A 22738-nucleotide genomic window follows, 5' to 3' on the forward strand; every position below is an offset into this window, starting at 1 on the left:
ATTATATTATTCAATCTGTAATACTCAAGTATTCAAAATAATATGATATGGTTTGGCTCTGTGTCCCCAGCCAAATCTCACCTTGAATTGTAATAATCCCCACATGTCAAGGACAGGACCAAGTGGAGATAATTGAATCATGGGGGCAGTTTCCCCTATGCTCTTCTCATGATGGTGAGTGAGTTCTCACAAGATCTGATGGTTTTATAAGGGGCTTCCCCCTTCGTTTGGCACTGGTTCTCTCTCTGGAAACTGTCTAAAGAGCTGCCTTCTGCCATGATTATGTGTTCTGAGGGCTCCCCAGCCATGCAGAACTGTGACTCAATTAAACCTTATTTTCTTTATAAGTTACCCAGTCTTGGGTATTTCTTCATAGCAGTGTGAGAAAAAACTAATACAGTAAATTCGTACCACAGAGAGTGGGGCACTGCTGTAAAGATACTGGAACATGTGGAAGCAACTTTGGAAGTGGGTAACAGGCAATGGCTGGAATACTTTGGAGGGCTCAGAAGAAGACAGAAAAATGTGGGAGAGTTTGGAACTTACTAGAGACTTGTTGAGTGGCTTTGACAAAAATGCTAATAGTGATATGAACAATGAAGTCCAGGTTGAGGCAGTCTCAGATGGAGAGGAGGAACTTCTTGAGAACTGGAGTAAAGGTGGCACTTGCTATGCGAAGAGACTGGTAGCATTTTGCCCCAGCCCTAGATATCTGTGGAACTTTGAACTTGAGAGAAGTGATTTAGGGTATCTGGAAGAAAAATTTCTAAGCCTCGAACTGTTCAAGGGATGACTTGAGTGCTGTTAAAAGCATTCAGTTTTATGTATTCACAAAGATATGGTTTGGAATTGGAATGTATGTTTAAAAGAAAAGCAGAGCATACAAGTTCAGAAAATTTGCAGTCTGAGGATGCAATAAAAAAAAACCTCATTTTTGGCGATAAATTGAAGCTAGCTGCAGAAATGTGCATAAGTAGCAAGGAACCGAATGTTATGCATCAAGACAATAGGAAATATGTCTTCAGGGCATGTCAAGAGAGCTTCACAGCAGCCCCTCCCATCACAGACTTGGAGGCCTAGGGGGAAAAAATTGTTTCTTAGCCCAGGTCCAGGGCCCCCCTGCTGTGTGAAGCCTTGGGACTTTGTGCCCTGTGTCACATCTGCTCCAGCTATGGTTAAAAGGGGCCAAGGTACAGCTCGGGCCATTGCTTCAGAGGGTGTAAACCCCAAGCCTTGGCAGCTTCCATGTGGTGTTGGGCCTGCGGGTGTGCAGAAGTCAAGAATTGAGGTTTGGGAACCTCCACCTAGATTTTAGAAGATGTATGAAAACACCTGGATGTCCAGGCAGAAGTTTGCTGCAGGGGTGGAATCCTTATGGAGAACCTCTTCTAGGGCAGTGTCGAAGGGAAATGTGGGGTTGGAGCCTCACACTGGGACACTGCCTGGTGGAGCTGTGAGAAGAGGTACATTGTCCTTCAGACCCCAGAATGGTAGATCCACCAACAGCTTGTACCATGCACCTTGAAAAACTGCTAACACTCAACACGAGCCTGTGAAAGCAGCCAGGAGGGGGACTGTATCCTGCAGGACCATGGGGCAGAGCTGCTCAAGTCCATGAGCACCCACCTCTTGCATCAGTGTGACCTAGATGTGAGACGTGGAGTCAAAGGAGATCATTTTGGAACCTTAAGGTTTAATGACTACTCTGTTAGATTTCAGACTTGCATGGGACTTGTAGCCCCTTTGTTTTGTCCAATTTATCCCATTTGGAATGGGTGTATTTACCCAATGCCTGTATCCCCATTGTATCTAGGAAATAATTAACTTGGTTTCATTTTACAGGCCCATAGGTGGAAGGGACTTGCTTTGTCTTAGGTGAGACTTTGGACTGTGGACTTTTGAGTTAATGCTGAAATAAGTTAAGACTTTGGGGTACTGTGGGAAGGGCATAATTATGTCTTGAAATGTGAGGACATGAGATTTTGCAGGGGTCAAAGGCAGAGTGATATAATTTGGTTCTGTGTCCCCACCCAAATCTCATCTTGAATTGTAATAATCCCTACATGTCAAGGGCAAGAACAGGTGGAGATCATTGAATCACATGGTGGTTTCCTTCATGCTGTTCTTGTGATACTGACTGAGTTCTCACAAGATCTGATAGTTTTATAAGGGACTTCCCCCTTTACTAAGCACTCAGTCTCTTTCCTGCCTCCCTGTGAAGAGATGCCTTCCGCAATGATTATAAGTTTTCTGAGGCCTCCCCAGCCATGCGCAACTGTGAGTCAATTAGACCTCTTTTCTTTATAAATTACCCAGTCTCAGGTATTTCTTCATCGCAGCTTGCAAGCAAACTAATACATGATATAATTGAGAATATCTTCCTTATGAAGGATTATGTTAGCACTTGAAAGACACAAATCAGAAGGGAAGGTGTAAATGTTTGAATTTTCTTTACTTCTGATAACACCAGTGGGTTTGATATTTAATACAATGTGAGAAATACTATTTTACTGGTAAATGAGAGGTGTTCAATGAATGTGAGTTGACTGACAATATGGTAGAAGCAGTCTCCATTAAATAGATTGTATGAATGCATAAAAAGCAATATAATCTTTTGAAATGGCACTGAATGCTTAGAATATCAATTGTTTCAAGGTAAATCAGTAACAGGAAATTATTCACCTCTTCTAAAAAGTATGTTCTGGATTATATATTTAAATAATTGATCCTTCTTATCTAAGTTATCAAATTTGCAAGCATAGTATTTTTATCATATTTTAAATGAAATTAAAGGTTCAAGAGTCATCTTCTGTTTCTGATATAATACACATTAAGGACTATTTTTTCTTCTTAAGTAATTGACTCTTTATAGTTATTTAATGCCTCTTCATATTCCAGAACATTTTCCTTGTTCTGAAGTCTGATTTATCTGAAATTAAAATAGCTACTTAAATAGCTACTCCAGTTTTATTTTCTTTCTTTTCTTTCTTTTTTTTTTTTTTTTTTTTGACATGGAGTTTCGCTCTGTCACCCAGGCTGGAGTGCAGTGGCATGATCTTGGCTCACTGCAACCTCTGCCTTCTGGGTTCAAGTGATTCTCCTGCCTCAGCCTCTGGAGTAGCTGAGATTACAGGCGTGCGCCACCACACCCAGCTAATTTCTGTATTTTTGGTTGAGACGGGGTTTCATCATGTTGGTCAGGTTGGTTTCAAACTCCTGACCTGATCTGCCCGCCTTGGCCTCCAAAAGTGCTGGGATTACAGGCGTGAGCCACCGTGCCTAGCCCAGCTTTTTTTTTTTTTTTAAATTTGTTTTAGCATGATTTGTCTTTCTCTATCCAATCACTTTTATTCCATCTATGTTTTTATATTTGAAGTGGGTTTCCTGCAGACAACACTTAGTTGGATCTTATTTTTGTATCTATCATGATGTTATTTGTCTGTTTTTAAAATTTATATTATACTATTTACATTAAGAGTGATTATTGTCATCACTGGATTAGTGTCTATTATTTGTAACTGTTTTCCATTCATTGCCCTTATTGTTTCTTTTTTGTTTTCTATATTTTTCTGCCTCCGCTGCTTTCAATTTTGCCTTTGTATAATTTCATATTATTTCCTCTTTTATTATAACAATTGTATTGTTTCAAAAAATTTAATGAGTTTTTTACAATTTACAATATACATTTATAACTAATCTGAGTCCCCTTTCAAATAACTATGTCACCTCACTGTTAGTGTAAGTATCTTACAACAGAACATTCCAAATTTTACCCTATCAAACCTAATAACACTGCAGTCATTTACTTCATTTATCCATACTCTGTAATCACCACATATATTGCTGCTACCTTGAACAAATTGTTATCTGTTAGGTCAATTAAAAATATAAATTAATTTTTTTAATTTTAACTGTCTCTCTAATTTTTTTTTTTCTTTAGGTACATCCACACTTCGGACCTATATTATTTTCCTTCTCTGTCAAGAACTTCTTTTAACATTTCTCACAAGACATGTTTACTGGTCACAAATTCCCTTATTTTTTGTTTATCTTAGGAAGTCTATTGTCCTTACTTTTGAAGGATAATTTCACTGGATAGAGAACTCTAGGTTAGTGGAGTTTTGTTTTTGGTTTTCAACACTTCTCTTTAAACATTTAACTCTATTCCCTCCAAACTCACTGCCGCCTATAATTCCTGGGCTCAAGCAGCCCTCTTACGACAGCCTCTGCAGTAGTTAGGACTACAGGCACAAGCCATCATTCCTGGGTAGTTTTTCTTTTTCTTTTCTTTCTTTCTTTTTTTTTTTTTTTTTGAGGCAGAATCTCACTATGTTGCCCAGGCTGGTCTGGAACACCTGGCTTCAAGTGATCCTCCTGCCTTCCACAGCACTGCAATTTTAGGTGTGAACAACCCTGTTGAGCTAATAACCCTCATGGTTTCTGACAAAATACTTAATGTAATTCTTATCCTTGTTTCTCTATAAGTAGGGTGTTTGTTTATTTGTTTTCTCAACTTCTTCAAGATTGTCTCTTTGCTCTGATTTTCTGCAGGTCGAAAATAATATGTCTATGTGTATGTTTTTAGTACTTATTCTGCTTGGTGTACTCTGAGCTTGTTTGATCTGTGATTTGGTGTTTGTCATTAATTTTGAAAATTTCTCAGCTGGGCGCGGTGGCTCAAGCCTGCAATCCCAGCACTTTGGGAGGCCGAGGCGGGTGGATCACGAGGTCAGGAGATCGAGAGCATCCTGGCCAACATGGTGAAACCTCGTCTCTACTAAAAATACAAAAAAATTAGCCGGGCATGGTGGCGGGGGCCTGTAGTCCCAGCTACTCGGGAAGCTGAGGCAGGGTAATGGCGTGAACCCAGGAGGCGGAGTTTGCAGTGAGCCGAGATCACATCAGTGCACTCCAGTCTGAGCGATAGAGCGAGACTCTGTCTCAAAAACAAACAAACAAACAAACAAACGAAAAAGAAAATTTCTCAATCATTACTACTTATGTTTTCTGTCTCCTATGATATCTTTATTACATCCATGTGATACCTTTTGGAATTAACCCATATTTCTTGGATATGCTCTTCTGTTTTCATTCATTTGTCTTTTGCATTTCAGTTTTGCAAATTTCTATTAACACATCTTCAAGTTCCTTTTTTTTCAAGTTTCCACACATAGGGTAGATCAATGATTCGTTTCTTTGTCTGTGGCCAGTCCACTGATGATACCACAAAGACATTGTTCATTTCTGTTATGATGTTTTTAATTTGGGGTATTTTGTTTTGATTCTATTTTACATTTCCCATCTCTCTGTTACATTAGCAATCTATTCTTGCATGTTGTTCACTTTTTCCATTAGAGATTTTGGCATATGTGTGAGTTGTTTAAACTTTTCAGTTTAATAATTTCAAAGTTTCTGCCATATTTAAGCCTGGATCTAATGCTTGCTTTCTTTTCTTTTCAAACTGTGCTTTTTGTCTTTTAATATGCCAGGTAATTTTTTGCTAAAAGTGGGCATGCTAGCCGGGTGCAGTGGCTCACGCCTGTAATCCCAGCACTTTAGGAGGCAGAGGCGGGAGGATCATGACGTCAGGAAATCGAGACCATCCTGGCTAACACACGGTGAAACCTCGTCTCTACTCAAAATATGAAAAAATTAGCCGGGCTTGGTGGCGGGTGCCTGTAGTCCCAGCTAGTCGGGAGGCTGAGGCAGGAGAATGGCGTCAACCCAGGAGGCGGAGCTTGCAGTGAGCCGAGATCGTGCCACTGCACTCCAGCCTGGGCGACAGAGCAAGACTCCGTCTCAAAACAAAACAAAACAAAACAAAACAAACAAAAAAAAGTGGGCATGCTGTAACTGAGTTATAGAAACTAACAAAGACATGACTTGAGTGTGAGGTTTTCTGTTTAGCTAGCTAGGAGTTAGGATTCATTTATTCTTTGTTATAGCTGTAGTGTAAGAGACTAAAAGTTTTCCTAGTGTTATTGTTTTAGTGTCCTTTGTATTTGGGTTTTCTCTGGGACTCTTTAAATAAGCTCTAACCCCTTGCTATTATACAGGAGCTCTGTTGTTGTGACGATATGGCATGTGTGAGTGGTGGTGGTGGAGGTAACATTGTGTAGTCCTCCAATTAGGTTTTAGTGAGCCTAAGTTGGGTATTTCTCTCTTTCTAAATTGAAGGCTAGATGGGGTAAGGGTTGGATATTTCTCTTCCCCTAGGTTGGTCAGGTTTTGGTAAAACTCAGGTTGTTTTGGCAATGCTAAAATAGTTTCTTTTGACGGTAGGCCTGGCTAAGGAGAACAGAGAGCTCTGTGAGTATATAAAAATGATCACTTTTTTGCACTGGCTTTTCTATTGCTATAGTTTTGGGGTAACAAGTTGTCCTGTGGCATGAATTCTCTAATGTTTCTGATAAAAGTTGTTGACATTCTGTTTATTTAGCTTCTTTCTTCTTCTAAGAAGAACAAGAATGCCTTCCAAGCTCTTAATGTATTTTTAGTATTAAAAATTCTCATAAACGTATAAAATTATCCCATGATAATCATACATTTTATAAAAAATAAAATTTAAGACATAATTTTTTAAAAAAAGTAGAGTTACTATGGATTTCTGTTTGATAGGAGTTTGTGTAATTGCCTAAGAAAAGAGAATAAGCCACTGTGGATTGAAGTATATAAGACAGTAAATTATATATGTCATTCTTCACAAGAACATCTATGAGCTTTGAAGAAGAGTACTTCATGTGAGAAGAACATGTCATGAGAGACATGTTTATTGAGAATGGACCCCATGTTTGACATGCATATGGATTTGATGACCATTTTTAATCTCTTGGTTCACTTCAGCAAGTTGTGCTGTGCATACACTAGGTCTCTTCTAGGCATCAGGAGTTCAGGAATAAAGAACTCCCAAATATTCCACATTCTTTTGTTTTTACATACCAGGTGGTTGAAAATATTGGCTTATCTTGTGTGATTTTATTAGAGAAACATGACTAGTTAAGATGCCAGTGTTGTAGACTATAAACTATATGTTTAACATATTTCAAAATTAAAAATGCATATATTCTTTTATTTGGAAATTCTATTTTTACAAAGTCAGTTATATCAGTGCATTAGCTTATGTGCAAAAGACCTATGCTTAAAAATAATCACAAAAATTGGAAACCGCCTCCAACTTAATGTAAAACTGTTACAAACAAACTAGTATTAATTTACAGCAGCCTTGCCAGGTAGTCCATGACAAATATAACTTTTTTAAGAAAGAAATTGAAGTACAGAGAGATAGATGAAGTAATAGCTAAGTACTGCAAAGACTGTACCCTGGTCTCCTATTCTTAAATGAGTACATCAGATTGTGTTATCACAAATTGTGTTCATTTAATTCTGCCTATTATTTCTGTTTTAGTAATTTTCTCTGTACTTGAATTTCTAAATTTTATTTTAAAATGTAAATTGACAAACTGTAGTTGTATATATTTACGGGGTGAAAAGTGATGTTATAATTTATGAATAAGATGTGGAATAATTAAATCAAGCTAATTAACATATCCATCACATCAAATATTTATTGTCATGAGAATTTTTGAAAGTTACTCTCTTAGCAATTTTGAAATGTAAAATATATTATTTACTATATTCATCATGTTGTGTAATATGTCTCAAAAAAAAAAATTCCTGCTGTCTAATTGAGGATTTATATCCTTTGGTCATTCCCCCCATCCTCCTTCCTCTTGTAACCACCATTCTGCTTTTTGTTTTCTTTTAGTTCTACTGTTTTACTTGCATTTATAAGTCTTTCATTATTCTTTCTCTTTCAGTGTCCTTATATTAATGTTAATGTATTTAAGCATAATAAATGTGGGTTTTTACTCTACTTCAAACTTTCTTTGAGTACATCCTAACATTCTAGAAATATATGGTAATTTCTGATAACAATAATTATTAAATTTATTTCCTTAATATTATTTGTCCTTGAAATGTTTAGATTAACAATGATTCACACTTTGGAAAAGTAGCATTTTATTTGACATTTTCAAAGAGCAGAGAGTCTTTCGCCTACTAACCTTTAAAAAAAAAGATGAAGTTTAGGCTTGTTGATGTCATTTGACTACTGTAATCATTTCAGCAGTGACCCTTTCTACTTTAATGAACACTTACGTTTAATCTGAACAAAACTGGCATGTTCCTTGCATTTTTCTAATACATTGTTTTTAAGAATTTTGTTTTTTTCATTGTTTTCTTTACCTGGAGCTGCGTCTAACATTTTTTTAAGGGTGAACCAATTTCTACTGTATAACATAACACAGAGAATGTGTTAGAACAATATTATATGACACAGAATTCACTTGGGATAAAGCTTTCTTTACATTATGCCAGGGCAACAAGTTCTTTTAGGTTAAATGACCATGAAGTAAGACAAAATGCTAATTCTTATTGGAGTGAGCTGGGGATAGTAGACACAGTCTATTTATGATATTTTCTCTATAGGTTAATGTGAAAAACCACTTGATAAAGTGCTGCTTTCTTTTCAAGAAACATTTCAAATTAAATATTCTGAACTAATAAATTTAATATAGTTCTTTTCACTAGACTTCTTACAATGTTGACTTTTGAATGTTACACTCAAACTTTTAGTCTCTAGCTGAGAAAAAGGCCAATGGGATTTGGAAATTTACAAGCCAGTTATCATGATAGTAGTAGTAAATAATAAAACTCTAAAGAGACATAAATAAATTTAATATATCAAAGATTTTAAGTAAATGTGTATTTTAAATAATACTATGTTCAAGTTTTTGTTTACCAAATTAGAAGCTGAAATAACATAATGTGCCAAATTGCATATTCCAAAAATGACCACAGCCATATTTCATTTCACAAATTTTTAGAACCTTGTCACCACACATTAAATGGTGTCTATTTCTCCTCCTTTTGAATCTGGGTGAGACATAATGACTGTTGCAGTGAATAGAATGTGCTGAAATAGATAATGCTGGGTGACTTTCAAGGATAGGTAAAAACCAAAAACAATAAAAGTACAGGTCTCTCTCTCTTTCTCTTTCTCCTCTCTTCTGTCTCTTTTTATGACTGCTAGTACTTGGAATCCACACACCATGTTTTGAGGACGCTCAGGCATAGTAAGCCTGTGATAGTTCCTCCACCTGACAGAAAAGTTTCAGTTCACAGTCAGCCTCCAACATTACACATGTAAATAATGAGCCCTTATATGATTTCAACCCCTAACCTTTGTCCCTATTAGTCCTGTGCAAATGGCAGATGGATGTTTGTTGTTGTTTTAAGCCACTGCATTTTGGGGTAATTGGTTAGGTAGTCATAGTAACCAGAAGAAAGAGCAACAGGCATTCTTATTGTTTCCCTGCTCTTCCAGAATATGAACAAACTCCAGAAAGGCAAAACCAAAATATGTCTTATTCATAGCTGCTTCTCCAGGGTTTGGTAAATACTAAAAAAATAAAAATAAAAATAAAAAAAAATAAAAAATCAGGTAAATTAATGAATAGAATTTTGACTAAACTGTTTCATAATGAAGCTTACAAGAATGTTGTGATGCCTCTCAGAGTCTTGCCTGCCTCGAAATGCCTTAAATATTTATGCTAGAAAGAAAGATTTTGTTTACTATCACAAATTGGATGTTTCTTAGAATCCAAGGAAATTGCTGGAAACCATAGATTAATAATAGCCATAAGAGGCTGATAACTCACCCTCTCTCATGTTCTCATTAGCCCCAGAACATAATTTGTTCTTGCTCAGGAAGCAACTTCTCAGTGATTTGCCTTCTTCAAACCCTCACAAAAGTTTTCCCCTCTTCTTGAAAGGGGACACTGCTTAAGTTTTCTCACTTACGCACCTGTTCACACTGTAAATATATGAAAGTGTGTTTTCACATTTTTAATGTGGTTTGCTTTTGGGTGATTAATTTAAACTTATTGCATGTTATTTTTAATACTTTTCAAATTTAGAAGACAATAGTGACATAGAAAGGGTTGCAATGAATCTATGTTGTCCCTGCTCTGCTGTCTCACCCAGATTTCTTTGGGAATGAGGCAATTTAGGCATTATTAGTATTTTCTATAGATGTTAAGTAGCATTTGAACATCTGTCCTCCATCTTAAAGCTCTCATTCTTCTATTATATGTAGAACAAGTGGTTTCTTTCATTTTCATTGATGAATCAGCCTACACAGCTGCCTTTTCTGCTTTAACTTACTTCTACAGTGTTGACCTTTGCTAGATTTTGTCACTGTTACTTCATTCACACCTATTTACCCTATCACCAGGTGGTTTTAGTTGGCAGACCTTTCTAAAGGTTAGGTAGTAGCAGAATGTAATTATCATATGGTGCTGGAAATAACTTTAGTTTTTTGTAAAGATGAGGTCTCAATATGTTGCACAGGCTGGTCTTGAATACTTGGCTTCAAGTGATCCTTCCACCTTGGCCTCCAAAACCGTTAGGATTACAGGGATGAGCTACCATTTCCCGTGGGAAAATAACTTTAAATCCAATGTTAGGCATCACTTTTTCTAGAAATACATCATGCATGTCCTAAGAAAGGTAATTTTTCACTGTCTATTCATTTTCTTCTTGCTCCAGACCCTTGTCATCTTGCCAAGGCCTTTCTTTCCTTTTCCTCTGCTAAGCCCCAGACCAAACTCGAGTTTTCTTATTAAGCAGATAATTTCAATTTTCCTTCCCGTAAACATGTCTAAGCTATATATAATCATCTGCAAATCCACAAATTATTATTATGGTTTTCAGCTTATCACTAAGTGTGAGACTGACTTTGTGGGTGTCTGAATGCTTTAGAAACACACAAGAAAAAAAAACTTTCCATGGCTTTGGGGAAAAATAAATGGTGCTTTCTAGAGAAAAAAGAGGGATGCCAATCTCTTTCTTTGAGGCAAAACAAATGGCAATGATGTCATCAATAAAGTACAGAAATGTGTGTTCTGTTTATTTTGTTCTTCTAGTGCACTGTCAAGTATATTGAGTGCAGTAAATATCTAAAAAATAGTAAACAACTAAAAGATAAGGATGTTTTGAAATACACTAGAAATTTACTTCATAATTCCTGTTAAGACTAGTATCATTGAAGAGTTCCATTTAGTAGGAACTGATTAATGAATTCTTAATATGTAATTATTTATCAGCTAAAAATTTGAGAAAGAAAAATAATTTTTGGAATTTTTTCTAAATATATATATACTTTATGGATATATATATATAATTTATATATAAAAATTAGTTAAAATATGAGAGGATTCTATAGTTTGAAAACAGACTTCATTTACACAAGCATGATAGTGTTCTAAAATATGTATCTTGAGTTGCTTTTATTAATATCTGAATGTAGGAAATGAGGAAAGCACTAGCTGGCCTACAGTTGTGTAACTATCACCCTTGCTCGTTAATACACCAAATTAGAGCCTTTTTATGCATGGATCTAATCTCTGAAATTTCCTTGTAGCCATCAGAGAAGTAATCAAGTAATCTTGTGACCAAGTGGAACATGGGGAGGATCCCTGACCCTTGGATCATAAAAGCAACTGCTACATTGCACAACCCCAAACGTAACTATTTACATCACATTTTTAGCAGTGGCTCTGGAATAACAAACCTCAAAAGGCTTTTCATAAGAGGTTTTAATAACATATATTTGAATAGGATAATTTTAGTTGTAAAATAAAACATTAATAATCTATTTGTTTTCAGAGACCATCTCTAGTTAGAAGGTGATATAGTCTTTACCTCTAAAATGAAAACTAATTTATTAATGTCCATAAGATAGAGCATACTATTAAATATACACTTATCTGTATCACTAGATATTGAAAAGGAAGAAGAAACAAAATGTGACTTTTTGCACTAGAATTATAACTTAATGTATTACATTAAAAATACATAGTCTATAAGTATATAAGAAAGCCTCTTAATTCACTATATAAAGGAATTATAAGAGTGCAGTTGACCAACTTTCTGTTCCCATCCACATGTGTTCATTTTTCTGTATATGCACCCATTCTCACTTTACTTGCCCCATATTTATGGCTACTTTCTTCTGTAATGCTGTGTTTTTCTGACTCAAATGCCTTCCTTATTCTTATGTATCTTTAATCTCTCCCTTTTATTGCCTTTAGTTTCCCATTTTAGTACATGTTTCTAACCAAAATATATATATATATATATATTTCCATCTATATCACATTTAGTTACCAGTATTTAGCTCTACATTCTTACTCAGCTTACCTTTTCAGAATATTTTAGACTCACTAATTGACTTTCTTATATTCACATTAATTCTTCAACTAAGAATACTTTTCATAATTTTTCTTCAAAGTCTGTCCAGTCCAGCTTCATCAAGAACATTAATCCTCTATATTATCTAATGCCAATGTGAATGACTCAGCTGTTATCCTAATTGAAATCCAAAGCATTAGGCAGTATGCACCAGTTGTTCATTACCAAAACTTTCCTGTTCCTTACCTTCTACAACATGACACCCTCTTCCTTTTCCTTTTCCAATCAGAATACTTCTCCTTGGTTGGTGTGTATTTGATGTCCCTCTATCTCATATAACCCACTCTTAAAATTTCATCAATCATTTATATAGTCATGACTCCCACATTTCTGTCTTCTGCTTGGCAAGGTTTCAGATAAAGGTACTCAGCTTCATGATAGAACTCTCCATCTGGAGAGTTTTCAAATAGGAAATGGCATACATTGCTTATAAAGCATGCTGAGTCATTAAAATTGTTTTAAAAAGCAAACCAGAGACTGGAGGAAAGATAACATTAGCAGTGACCTTTATAACAAAGGGGAGCCAATGTATTTCTTATTTACATAAAATTAATCGTTGAGCAAAAGCAGGAAAATTTTCCACGTGTTTATTCCTATTGAACTTTTTTCTGAGACTTTCCACAAGCTTTCTGTCGTGTTTCAAAAGTACAGCCTCACTTTGAAGAATATCTTTTCAAAGGAGATTCTAATAAGAATAATAGATCAAGCCAGTGTTCAAAGGCAATTTGCGGTTCCCTAATGTAATTATTTATTATCTAAATTTTGCCTTTTCAAACACAGCCTGATTTTGAACTTGTAAGCAAGTGCATCTAAGGATCAGAATCCAAATTAATAGTTGTTAGCTAAAAACAAAAAAAAGAAAAAAAAAGTTGTTCCTAGACATTCTATTGTTTGTCAATAAACCAAAATATATATGTTGCACACACACACACACATATATATAATATATATATTATGTATAGGAGTAAAGTGAAAGAAATATATGTAAAATAATCTCAGAATTACAGTAACACGTTTTGGTGGCAGATGATTATAGAACTTCAGAGCTGGAAGGGGAAATTTTACAAATAAAAAAATTGGAGAAAATGACTTTGCCAATGACACAGACATCGACAAGCCATAGTGTTTATATCCATTGGATCCCAGTTTTTTTAAATCTCATTAATCAAAATTATTAGTCTTTAATTTTTATCTTTCACACCATCAAGATAAACACAATATCATTAGCATATAAAATATATAAAGTAATATTTTTCTCTTTCTTTCTTATAAATGCCGCTTGCATGTTGGAGCATTTCTTTACTAATCAGAAACTAAGCAGATACACTCTCATGAGATAACAACAAATATTTCTGATACCCCAAATACTATTTCACTATTGATTTTGCCACCTAATATGTAATACAACTACTTTTTTTTTTTTTTTTTTTTTGAGATGGAGTCTCGTTCTTTCTCCCTGGCTAGAGTGCAGTGGCACAATCTAGGCTCACTGTAACCTCTGCCTCCCAGGTTCAAGCTATTCTCCTACCTCAGAATCTCAAGTTTTGGGATTACAGGCGTGTGCCACCAAGCCTGGCTAAGTTTTGTATTTTTAGTAGAGATGGGGTTTCACCATGTTGGCCAGGCTGGTCTCGAACTCCTGACCTCAGGTGATCTGCCCACCTTGTCCTCTCAAAGTGCTGAGATTACAGACATGAGCCACAGGGCCTGGCCCTATAATTGCATCTTGTTTATCAAAGATAATCTGACATAATTTACATATATTTACATCTTAATATTTCTCTTAATTTTATACAACAGCATATACGCATGTTTGTAAAACTGTGCAAAACAAGACAACAGAATTTTCTGTAATAATGTTAAATGTTGCAAGTTTATAACTTGTTATAATGTGCATACTGGTTAGGACTCAGTCAATTTCCAGAAAGAAAGAAAGAAAAAGCACATGCCAAATCTATAGGTAATGAAGCATGTCTGGAAATAGTAAAATAAATCACTTCAGAAAGATGAATTGTTGAATGAAAGGTGAGAGAACTTTTCCTTGTACAACAATCAGGAATTCACTGTACAAAATAAATTATCCCCTGTCAGCTATTTTAATAGTGGTCTCAGAGAAATAAAAGGGTTTTAAATATAAAAATTGTCTGTAAAATGTGTATAGGTACTTTGAACATCAAATACCATAATAATACATTTAATATTTATTAAGCTTACTTCAAAATAACTTTTCATTGCTTTACCAACTTTATTAAATAAAAAGACATTAAAGCTATTTATTCCCTGACAACATTTTCAGAAATCTGATTTATTCTTAAATAAATACATAAACGTCTCTTGGAAAAAAGAACTCATTATGTTGTAAAGGTAGTCGCAAGATGAGCTAGCTATGTGTTCCAGTTAACAAAAAAATTTTTCAAAAGCATAACTTTTGCCTATACATGTTTCTTACAGTTAAAATAAATTTGGTTAGATCATCTAAAACTGCAGAATGTGAATTTCTTAAAAAATATTCTAAAAATACATTGATTACATTTTGATAAGTGTAGTAAAATTAGAGTTTCCGTAAAGTAAAAAATTAAGGGTTACAAAACCTTTCCTTTAAAAGATTAATGGTCTGTTGTCTATTTCCATTTTTGAATAGTTTCTAATGAGAACCTTCATTTTGAATCTCTAAAAGCACATTTTGTCACTTTGGGGGATACTAGAAATACTATTTTATACTCCATTAAAGGACAGATAAGTCATGCCTGGTTCATAAACTAAAGGCACTAATCTAATACATTTTTCCATATGGGTTGGATATGCCTGGGCTGTGGGAAGCATTCAGTCACTGCAAAACTGATCTGGGTTTTTCACCTTAGAGTTAGACTGACCTTGAGTTCTGTAGGACTCGAATTGGTGAATCAATTGCAAGAGTTCTAAAATCACCTTGGCTCACACTCACACTATCCTCCTTTCCCTCTTGTTTATCCCCAAATATACATAGGCAGCCAGACAGTATGACTTGAGAAGCCAGACAGGACATCAGCCAGACAGGTCTCTTTTGAGCTAAGCATTCTAAAGTTGAAAGAAAGCAGATATATCTCCTGAATACTGTAAGCGTCCTATCAATCACATTCCCCATCTTTTTTCTTCCCTGAAATCCACAGTGATGTTTCCCTTTTTAAGCACTCTATAAAATGCGTTGTCCAGGCCAATATTTTTTACCATCAGCAATATCAGAAAACGTACAATATTTATGTGGCACAAAGGGATAAACGAATGGCCCCTGGCATCCCTGAGGGCTGAGGGGTCAATATCTTACCCAGCTCAACAGTTTCTGACTTAGAAAAGTGGTTGAACAGTATGTTGCATATGTTTGAATTATTTCATACATGTTAATATTGTCTCTCAAAAATCTGTTTTTGATAGTATCCTCCATATCTTTATGGTGTTCCATATTTACCTATTCAGTACTTCTTCTTCTATAGCAAAAAAGAAATAAAATAAAATTATAAGAAAAGAGAATAACAGAAATATTTTGTTAATTCCTTTTTGCTGATAGGCGACGTATAAAATTTCATTGAATCTCACAATGAGAACCTGTATTGTAACTTTAGGAAACATATTTTTGCGTTTCTTTTGTCCTAACTGGGAAATGTAATTTTAATGAAATTCATTTTTGGTTTTCATGTATTTAAAATTATTATAATTGCTCTCTCAAAAGAGGATTAAGTGCATAGTATATTTGCAAAGCCAGAAACCAATAGTATTGCTAAGTGGCATGGTTTTACTATAGATTGTTATCCCTCCCTACCATTTTCCTCTCCAGTAAAATTTCTAATAAGTGCCTTTACTGAATGGTCATGAAATTTACACCTTTGATCCTTCTATCGAAACAGATTATTTATTGTGTAATAATCAGAACAATTCCCATGTAATTATTAAAATGGCATTTATTAGAATAATATTCTTTACATTTACCACAAACAGTACTATTTAGATTCAGTTCCCTGGATATTTAAAACAACAACAACAATAACAATAAAATCCTAAGTATTAACTGTCATATTAAATTGTATAGACTGCACATGTAATTTGGTTAGTTTTTAAATTTCTTATTTTGGGGTGGGTTTGACAACTTTTTACAGGAATCTATACTACAAGATTAGGTAGAATTTCTATTGAAACCAACATTTCTCTGATAAGCTTCTGCATTGCTTATAATTCTTACATACATTAATTGTAAGATGTCTCTGAACTTATCTTGACAGTGTAAAATACAGACAAGATGAAATGTTAGAATTCTTACTCAGAAGCTGTCAAGGAGAAATAATAGCCATACCAATAGTCCATACACTGTATGACAAGATTTTAGAGTTTGTTGATTTTCGTTGTGCTGCTGCTTTTCAAAATTGGCAGTAGGGTTCGGCTTAGTCTTCTTATTATAGCAGCATACTCAGTATGGTGGCGTTTTGAACACTATGTAAACATACTCTTTGACAACAATCGAGTTTCTCAAAAAGATTCTCAAATGTTAAAAAACTGTTTTTAGTTAGACAGTAATAAACTACATGGGTCAATTAAAGTCAGTGGGACACAGAAGATAGAACAATTATCTGGAGTCAGGAGATCCAGATTCTGGTTGCAGCATTGCTTTACTAACTTTTCAAATACTTTCTATGTTGAGTAGGAGTGGTGAGAGACGGCATCGTTGTCTTGTGCCGATTTTCAGAGGGAATGCTTCCAGCTATTGATATTCAGTATAATATTGGCTATGGATTTGTCATAAATAACTCTTATTATTTTGAGATACGTTCATCAATACCTAGTTTATTGAGCATTTTTAGCATGAAGGGGTATTGAATTTTATCAAAGGCCTTTTCTGCATCTATTGAGGTAATCATGTGTTTTTTTTGTCACTGGTCCTGTTTATGTGATAGATTATGTTTATTGATTTGCACATGTGGAAACAGCCTTGCATCTCAGAGATGAAGCCGACTTGGTCATGGTGGAAAAGTTTTTTGGTGTGCTGCTGGATTCGGTTTAACAGTATTTTATTGACGATTTTTGCATCAATCTGCATCAGGAATATTGACCTGAAATTTTCTTTTTTTGTTGTGTCTCTGCCAGGTTATGGTATCAGAATGATGCTGGCCTCATAAAATGAGTTAAGGAGGAGTGTCTCTTTTTCTATTATTTGGAATAGTTTCAGAAGAAATGACACCAGATCCTCTTTGTACTTCTGGTACAATTCGGCTGTGAATCCATCTGGTCCTGGGCTTTTTTCGGTTGATAGGCTATTAATTACTGCCTCAATTTCAGAACTTGTTATTGGTCTATTTGGGGATTCAACTTCTTCTTTGTTTAGTCTTGGGCAGATGTATGTGTCCAGGAATTTATCCATTTCTTCTACATTTTCTAGTTTATTTGAGTAGAGGTGTTTATAGTATTCTCTGATGCTAGTTAGTATTTCTGTGGGATCAGTGGTGATATCCCCTTTATCATTTTTTATTGTGTCTATTTGATTCTTCTCTCTTTTCTTCTTTATTATACTGGCTAGTGGTCTATCTATTTTGTTCATCTTTTCAAAAAACCTGCTCCTGGATTCATTGATTTTTTTGGAGGGTTTTTCATGTCTCTATCTCCTTCAGTTTTGCTCTGATCTTAGCCAGGTCAATCAGGCAAGATAAATAAATGAAGCGTATTCAAATAGGAAGAGAAGAAGTCAAATTGTTTTTGTTTGCAGATGACGTGATCATATATTTAGAAAACCCCATCATCTCAGCCCCAAAACTCCTTAAGCTGATAAGCAACTTCAGCAAAGTCACAGGATACAAAATCAATGTGCAAAAAATGACAATGATTCCTACATACCAATAATAGACAGAAAGCCAAATCATGAGTGAACTGCCATTCACAGTTACTACAAAGAAAATAAAATACCTAGGAATACAATTTGCAAGGGATGTGAAGGACCTCTTCAAGGAGAACTACAAACCACTACTCAAGGAAATAAGAGAGAACACGAACAAATGAAAAAACATTTCATGCTCATGCATAGAAAGAATCAATATCGTGAAAATGGCCATACTGCCCAAAGTATTTTATAGATTCAATGCTATTCCCATTAAGCTACCATGGACTTTCTTCACAGAGCTAGAAAAAAAACTACTTTAAATTTCATATGGAACCAAAAAGAGCCCGTATAGCCAAGACAATCCTAAGCAAAAGAACAAAGCTGGAGGCATCATGCTACCTGACTTAAAATGATACTAGAAGGCTAGAGTAACCGAAACAGCATGGTACTGGTACCAAAACAGATACATAGATGAACGGAACAGAACAGAGGCTGCAGAAATAATGCAACACAGCTACAACCATCTGATCTTCTAGAAACCTGACAAAAATAAGCAATGAGAAAAGGATTCCATATTTAATAAATGGTGCTGGGAAAATTGGCTAGCCATATACAGAAAACTGAAACTGGACCCCTTCCGTACAGCTTATACAAAAATGAAATCAAGACGGATTAAAGACTTAAATGTAAAACCTAAAATGATAAAAACCCTAGAAGAAAACCTAGGCAATACCATTCAGGACATAGGGTTGGACAAAGACTTTATGACTGAAACACCAAAAGCAATGGCAACAAAAGCCAAAATTGACAAATGAGATCTAATTAAACTAAAGAGCTTCTGCACAGCAAAAGAAACTATCATCAGAGTGAGCGAGAAACCTACAGAATGTGAGAAAAATTTTGCAATCTATCCATCTGACAAAGGGCTAATATCCGGAATCTATAAGGAACGTCAACACATTTACAAGAAAAAAAAAAAAACAACATCAAAAAGTGGGCAAAGGATATGAACAGACACTTCTCAAAATAAGAAATTTATGGGGCCAACAAACATATGAAAAAAAGCTCATCATCACTGGTTGTTAGAAAAATGCAAATCAAAAAACCACTATGAGATACCATCTCACACCAGTTAGAATGGTGATCATTAAAAAGTCAGGAAACAACAGATGCTGGAGAGGAAGTGGAGAAATAGGAATGCTTTTACACTGTTGTTGGGAGTGTAAATTAGTTCAGCCATTGTGGAAGACAGTGTGGTGATTCCTCAAGGATCTAGAACCAGAAATATCATTTGACCCAGCAATTCCATTACTGGGTATATACCCAAATGATTATAAATTATTCTACTATAAAGACACATGCACATGTATTTTTACTGCAGCACTATTCACAATGGCAAAGACTTGGAACCAACCCAAATGCCCTTCAATGTTAGAGTGGATAAAAGAAATGTAGCACATATACACCATGGAATACTACACAGCCATAAAAATGAATGAGTTCATGTCCTTTGCAGGGACATGGATAAAGCTGGAAACCATCATTCCCAGTGAACTAACACAGGAACAGAAAACCAAACTCTGCATGTTCTCACTCATAAGTGGGAGTTGAACAATGAGAACACATGGACACAAGGAGGGGAACATCATACACTGGGGCCTGTCGGGGATGGCAGGCAAAAAGATGGAGAGCATGAGGACAAATACCTAATGCATGTGGGGCTTAAAACCTAGATGACAGGTTGATGGGTGCAGCAAAGCATCATGGCACATATGTACCTATGTAACAAACCTGCACATTCTGCACATGTAACCCAGAACTTAAAGTATAATATTAAAAAAAATGGAAAAATAAAATTAAAAAAGAAATATTTTCTGAAAAATAATTGGTCATATGGTCTCTTTATTTCTTTAAACAGTAAATCTCATGATTACTTTTATCCAGAGGTTAAAAAAGTGATCAAATAATCAAAATTAATTCTGTACATATTCTTAATATTTAAGGAGAAATGGAAAAGTGGCTATGCCAGGGTGAGCATGCACTTTGTTCCATATATCTAGGAAAATAATTTAATTCAGCAAATTCATATTTATAATCCTCTGTTGTGCTTTGTGTCATTAAAGGAATGCTATTGGTGTAAGCTGCTATTACAGGGACCTAGGAAACCGTATTGCTCTTCCATAGACCTTGTGGATGATTTTAAATAAAAGGCAATTTCTTTTTTTCCAATTTCCCTCCTGAAGGATAATGGAAACATCAGTTTCTAATTTTTCCAGGATAGTAAGAAAGTTCAACAAATGATATTAAAAATGAAATTTGAAATGTTTATTTAAGCAACTTAAAATATGCTATTGAAAATAAACTAAGAACTAAAATAATTTTGCTCTATATAAAATGTGAAAATTCTCATTGTGGTTATTTTTTCCTAGCATAATAGAAAAATCACAAAATTCAGATTTAAAACAAAGCACAAAGTCCAAGCTCACCACTTACCATCTGTGTGTTCTTTGGCAACCTATTTAATTTCTCTGAGTCTTTCTTTACCTGTAAGAAGCACTAATGAAAATGTGCCCACCACATGAGTGGATATAAAATATAAATGTTATAAAGTTACTTGTACTTAGTATATAGAAAGAAAAATTTTGATTTCCTTCCCCTGTGACTTTAGAATGAAATGAGGGTAGAGATTTTTTTTTATACCTCTCAACTTTAAGGCAATATAGGGTAGGTTATTCCATACCCATTATAATTTTAGAGACTTCCAGAGAAAGTTCACACTCATTCTTAGTCTTTTGTTCCAGGTTATTAACAACACCAGTAAGCAGTTATTTCTTATGCATTGACTATATTGAACCTACAATAAGTAGAATATGTTTTTCTGTGTTGCTCTCATCTTGTCAGATCCCACTTTATATCTATTGTCTATTCACCTAAGGATGCAGTTTTAATTGATTCTCTCTGAATTACCTGATTTTATTTCAATGCCTTTGAATGTCTATGTTTTTGGCTTCTTGCTCTTAATTGTTCTCAAATACACTGCAACAAATAATAACATTGGGATACAAGTAATAAAAAAGGATCTCACAATAAAAAGTCAATGTTAATGGCCCAGACATGAAGCTACTTCGGTCTTTAGAAAGTGAGGCTTCAGCCCTTATCTTCTGATTGCCCATGAGTAGAACTAGAATTTGGTTCATGCATTGGGCATACTACTAATAGTAACAATGGCTGAGTTGAAATTTCACAAATAGTGATGTTTAAAAAATTCAACTGTACAAAAATGTAATTTTATTTTCACCTAGCTCTCAAGCTAACATTTTTCCCAATAGGACTTTATTTAGTCATTTACAAGTAAATTTAGTTTAATGAGGCAGGACTCACAAATTTGTGTCCCAGGTTACAGATGTACCAAGGTATTCTTTTAGACCCTGAAGCCTGTAGAGAGGGTCTGAGGTAACAGAGTTTTTGAGTTACTTGTTTAAGTTACAGGTAATATCATTTTCCACATGAGCTTGGATGCAGTAATATTTTAGAAATCTCTGGAGTAAAGATTCACTTTGTCCACTTTGTTGAAAATCAAAACACCATACATATGTGGATCTATTTCTGTACTCTGTATTCTGTTTCATTCTTCTATATAGGTATGTACACCAGTTACACTTAGCTTCATAAGTTTTGAAATCAGGTCTGACACTTTTGTTCATCAATATCATTTCTCCCATTTATTCCCTATTTTTACCAAATAAATTTTAGAGATAGACTTAACCGTCTTCACAAATGCCTGCTAAGATTTTGAAAGAGATTTTGATAGAGATTAAATCTATGGATAAATTTAGGGAGAAATGACATCTTAACAATATTAAACTTTCTCAACCAGAAGCACGATATATCTCAAATTATGTAGTTTTTAAAAAAATGTTCCTAAGCAATATGTTGATGTTTTCAATGTACAGGTCTTGCACATTTTCTAATAAGTTCATCCCTAGGTATTTTTTATGTTGATAATGTGAATGGCACGATGTATATATCAATATTAATTATACTGATAATATAGAGAGATTCAATTTAGTTTTATATTTTGAATTTTATTCTGAAATGTATATCCAGAGAAAATACCCTTCAAGCACAAAGGAGAAATAAAGATATTCCAAGATAAACAAAAGCTGAGGAATTTAATTAACACTAGAACTTTCCAAAAGAAAAACTGAAGGTAGTTCTACAATCTGAAAAAAAATGGACAATAATGAGCAATAAGAAATCATCTGAAGACGCAAAACTCACTGGTAATAGTAATTACACAGAAAACAGAATATTATAACACTGTACTTTTGGTATGTAAACTACTCTTATCTTGAGTAGAAAGGCTAAAAAATTAACCAGTCAAAAATAATAACTACAACTTTTTAAGATATAGACAGCATAAGATATAAGTAAAAACAACAATAAATTTAAAAGCAGAGGGATGAAATTACTGTTCAGTTTTTATTAATTTTCTCTTTGCTTATCTGTTAGATTGTTTATGCAATCAATGTTAACTTGTTAGTTTAAAATAATGGATATTAGGCGTTATTTTCAAACATTTACTAT

General features: G+C 34.6%; 1 protein-coding gene across 6 annotated transcripts in view; it reads left to right on the forward strand.

Moving 5' to 3' along the window:
* The window catches only part of LOC117981491 (putative uncharacterized protein encoded by LINC00269), a 920685-nt gene that overhangs the window by 520676 nt on the left and 377271 nt on the right, over window positions 1-22738 (forward strand). The gene's annotated exons all lie outside the window — the stretch shown is intronic.

Source organism: Pan paniscus, chromosome 7 (genome assembly GCF_029289425.2).
Source record: "Pan paniscus chromosome 7, NHGRI_mPanPan1-v2.0_pri, whole genome shotgun sequence".
NCBI classification, from domain to species: domain Eukaryota; kingdom Metazoa; phylum Chordata; class Mammalia; order Primates; family Hominidae; genus Pan; species Pan paniscus.